General features: G+C 39.7%; 1 protein-coding gene across 1 annotated transcript in view; it reads left to right on the top strand.

Annotated features, from left to right (window-relative positions):
- The first annotated feature begins 1726 nt into the window (after nt 1-1726).
- LOC107718560 (vasorin-like) overlaps nt 1727-4827 on the top strand; it is a 33114-nt gene continuing 30013 nt past the window's right edge. Inside the window, exon 1 of the mRNA XM_016525675.1 lies at nt 1727-2016. The gene's annotated coding sequence lies outside the window, so the exon portion shown is untranslated. The remainder of the gene's footprint in view (nt 2017-4827) is intronic.

Genomic DNA, 4827 nt, shown 5'->3' with positions numbered 1-4827 from the left:
AAAGAACGAACAGCAAAACAATAGATAGATAGGTAGATAGATCTACAGACAGACAGACATACACACAGACAGACAGACAGACAGCCAAATGCTATATAATCATTGTGGAATGAATGAAAAGCTCTGAACAGCCAATGCAAATGCTGGTGACTTCAAGTGTTTGACCGCAGCAGGACAAAAGGATTGTGTCTGGACCGCGCCGGCTTCTATTTCTCTCAGAGAAAGCATATTTTGGTGATGTTTGCCTTTATTTTAGGAGCTCGCTCCACATCAAACTCTGGCAGTCGAAAAGTTCAGCAAACAAGTGGCCACAAACAGTTTTAATTTTGTACGCTCAACAGGAGTTCAAAGCTAGTGCTACGGCTCAAACACAAATCTGTTTAGTCACACGGGAGATTAACTCTTATTATTTCTGGTTTTATTGACTTTATTTCATGTTTCTAATTCTTACTCAGTGCCGTGTCGGTGATTAGTCCAAGAGAGGGAGGAAGCGATCAACTATCTTGTCTGGGTCATAAAACTGTCATATAATAAATTAAGTGATAAAAATGAATATCGTACAGAACTGAAGGCAGAAACAAGGACAGATGCTCTTCTAAGAGCAAGCCACAGGTAATACATTGAGATTATAAATAAAAAGAAAGACAATATACTCATAAATCTTACAATTATGTTAAATATATTCAAATGTTAATACGTTTCTTCTTCATAAATCTCTTTATTCCGGAAGAATAAGATTGCACAGACCTTTAAACACTTTTTCGGACCAAATCTTGACATATTACCATCACAAAAACGTTTGTCAGAGATCTTTCCATTAAGAGCCTTAAGGAAATGTAAAACACATGTCTGTTACTATTCTGTATATTTATCTCTGCCTGTGTAATTGCAGATTTCAGCGCTAGTTTACGATAGAAAGCTGATATGGCAAGCAGGCGCCTCGTGAGCAGTGTCATTCAAACATGTGATAATCATCTTTGCGTGGCACAGAACGTCGTTTAGTGTTTAATTGCATTTAATTAAGTTCAGCGGAAAGCCCAACACTATACTCAGAAGCAATAAAATCCTTCGAAAAGCCCCATTCAATGAAGTTTTTTTTTTTTTGTCACAGAGGAGCGTTTGTTTGAGCACCAGGCTGGACTCTGCACTTTGCTTTGCTTTTCTTGCACAAAATGAGAAGTTTTGTTTTGATTGCATCCTCTTTCCTAGCTGAAGGCTTTACGGACATCCAATACTTCATATATCTTAATGCATTTGTGAAACCGTGTAAACTAATAAGAATCAGACTCCAGTGGATGGGTGACCAGAGTACCTTCCTGTGAGCGTGCAGTTCAGGGTTTCATACTTTCTAGTGGCTTCCTAAATTCCTTGGCGCTTGCAAATGTCAAAGAGAGAAGCCCAGAAGAGAGGAGATTATGTAGACGTTGATTAGTCAAAACGGAAGGTGAGAGGATATGAGAAAGGATGAAATTAGAGGGAAAAGTAAATATTCCTGTCTGTGAGACTTCATTAAAGGAATAGTTCACCCAAAAATGAAGCTTTTAAATAATGTGGTATATTTTTAACACACTAAACACTAGCGATGTAAATTAAGTGAATGCAAAAGCACAAATGTCAGAGCGTGTGTCAGCGCATACCGGTCCGGCAAGTTGAAATGCAAAAAAACGCCGGGAGCGTGTCCAAAAGCGTCGCCTCATTTGATGCGCTCGTGCTCTCCAGTGAGCAGACTGTAGACACGCGCGCTCCTGCCGCTCCTCCCAGACCGAAGTTAAAGCGCGACGCGAGCACAGCTCTCCGGAGTTTCACCGCGGACACTCGGACGGGTCCGTGCCGTGCGACAGACTTTCCAAACGGACTCTCTATCACAACCATTACATATCAACTCCACTCGAGTACACATGAGACATATTTCATATCGCTCGGAAAGAAACGCGAGTTGCTGGATAAATAAACGCAGGACTGACGGAACGCGCTCGGTGCGTTTACCTCCAATGCGCCGCTGATGCGCTCGAGCTGGTGAGTGAAACTCAAAGTTTAATGAATGGAGAATCCAAATGTGTGATGTTGATTTCACAGTGTTAGTGTGTATTCGTGTGAAAACCCCCACTTTACGGATCTCAAATTCATATGTAGACGAACTACCCATACGTATTATAGCTAACTGTTCTTTACATTATGCATGCATTCATTTAGCAGGCAAATGAGCAATAATGTTTTTATACACAAGAAATGCTCTCTAAGAGTTATCCTAGATGCGCAGCAATCAAGTTTCAAAGTTAAAGACTGAAACCTTGATCGGTTTTTACAAACATTGCATTGGTTCACAGCGGTTCAAAAGGTTTGATGCTGGTGCACCAGTGCACTTGAGTGTAAAGTGTGCATGCTTGTGCGTGTGTAACAATGTTGCATATATTACCAGCATCATGCACAAGCATGAAAACAGCTATTCAGATAAAAACGGCAAAAGTCTGTATTTAAACACGTTAAAATAGGGTTCTTAAGTTGCTATATGGAGACTAAAACAAGTTCTTAATGCTTCATTATAGGTTTTTAAAGTCAGTACTTTGATTTCTGGGTTCCTTAATGCACCAATAGATAGACCGTTTTCTAAAGAACTAAAGAAAAGTTCGTTGTAGAACCTAAAACAGTCCTTCTACAGAATCAGGTTACAAAACCCTGTTTAGTTCAAATTAGAATCGTTATTTTTTAAGACTGTATGTGACTTTTATACACATACACACACTCCCAAATGCTATATAATCATTGTGGAATGAATGAAAAGCTCTGAACAGCCAATGCAAATGCTGGTGACTTCAAGTGTTTGACCGCAGCAGGACAAAAGGATTGTGTCTGGACCGCGCCGGCTTCTATTTCTCTCAGAGAAAGCATATTTTGGTGATGTTTGCCTTTATTTTAGGAGCTCGCTCCACATCAAACTCTGGCAGTCGAAAAGTTCAGCAAACAAGTGGCCACAAACAGTTTTAATTTTGTACGCTCAACAGGAGTTCAAAGCTAGTGCTACGGCTCAAACACAAATCTGTTTAGTCACACGGGAGATTAACTCTTATTATTTCTGGTTTTATTGACTTTATTTCATGTTTCTAATTCTTACTCACAGAGATAGATAGACAGACAGACAGACAGACAGACAGATAGAAATATAGACAGACAGACAGACAGACAGACAGATAGATAGATAGACAATAGACAGACAGACAGACAGATGAAAGATAGATAAACAGACAGATGAAAGATAGACAGACGGACAGACAGACAGACAGATAGATAGATAGATGGTAAAGCGACAACAATAGATAGATAGATAGATAGATAGATAGACGTGTGTCTGCGCATAAATAATATGTAGTACACAGATTTGGAGAAATGTAGCATTACATCACTTGCTCACCAGTGGACCCTCTGCAGTGAATGGGTGCCGTCAGAATGAGAGTCCAAACAGCTGATAAAAACATCACAATAATCCACACCACTCCAGTCCATCGTTTAAATGAAGTGGAGTGAAAAGCTGCGTTTGTAAGAAACAAATCCATCATTAAATCATTTTTAACTTCAAACCATTGCTTCCAGCTAAAATATGAGTCTCTATCCATAATATTGCTTTCGCCAGTGAAAAAGTTAGTCTGAATCTGGAGAGAAACATGCACAGATCAAGCAGCATTTACAAGCAAAAACAAATGGTTGGAATTTTTATGGGTTATTTTGGCCAGAAGCAATGGTTTAAAGTTAAAATGCCTTAATGGAGTGGTGTGGATTATTGTGATGTATATATCAGCTGTTTGGACTCTCATTCTGACGGCACCCATTCACTGCAGAGGATCCACTGGTGAGCAAGTGATGAAATGCTAAATTTATCCAAATCTGTTCCAATAAAAAAAAAACTCATCTAAATCTTGAATGGCCTGAATGGGTGAGTAAGTTTTCAGCAAAATTTTATTTTTGGGTGAACTATTCCTTTAAATTAACCTTCCATGAAGCAATAATGTAAAACAATAAGCTCCTGTTTTGGTATCATCTGATATGCCGCTAGAATACGTGTCTGACAGCAGACAAGGCTGCATATGTGGCAAATCAAGCTCCTCGTGCCAGCTTTCCTCACAGTGTCAAAATAACATCCCTATGGTATTTCCCTACCATTCTGTCCAAACATCATCACTCACAGCTCGGAGCAGAACCACAGGCTTTTGTGCTAAACACACACACACACACAAACACACACACATGACTCTGCCAAGGCAAACACACACATCTAAAAGTTATCTTGAAGACCACCTCCTTGTGTCTGTGCTGCAGTATTTCTTAATCGTGTCATGAATGCAGGACATGTGCTTTTTTCTGTCTCTCCTTATAAGGCTCCTCATAGTCACTATTACTGTTGCGTTCATTGCCAAGTACTAAATGTCAGTATGTAACTCGTCCTACAATGTTTGTGGTACCGACATGAATGATTCCTCATCATGCAGCTAGTTGAGGAGAAGTGTGCTGCTTGCTAAGCAATCAGGTTTACTAGGGGCCATATCTAGGGATATCAGAATATAATAAACACTAACAAGCTAGACTTGTAGTACTTAGACTTAAAGGGGTCATATGATGCGATTTCAAGTTTTCCTTTCTCTTTGGAGTGTTACAAGCTGATTGTGCATAGATAAGATCCCTGAAGTTGCAAAGACTAAAGTCTCAAAACCAAAGAGATATTCTTTATCAAAGTTAAGACTCTGCCACGCCCCCCTAAAACGGCTCATTCTAACACGCCCCCACATATCTACCACACTATATGGAAATATTTGCATAATGCCACCCAAATGTTCA

The sequence above is a fragment of the Sinocyclocheilus rhinocerous genome, unplaced genomic scaffold (genome assembly GCF_001515625.1).
Source record: "Sinocyclocheilus rhinocerous isolate Xijiao unplaced genomic scaffold, SAMN03320098_v1.1 scaffold182, whole genome shotgun sequence".
Classification (NCBI taxonomy): Eukaryota; Metazoa; Chordata; class Actinopteri; order Cypriniformes; family Cyprinidae; genus Sinocyclocheilus; species Sinocyclocheilus rhinocerous.
This window is presented reverse-complemented; position numbering and strand designations above follow the sequence as displayed.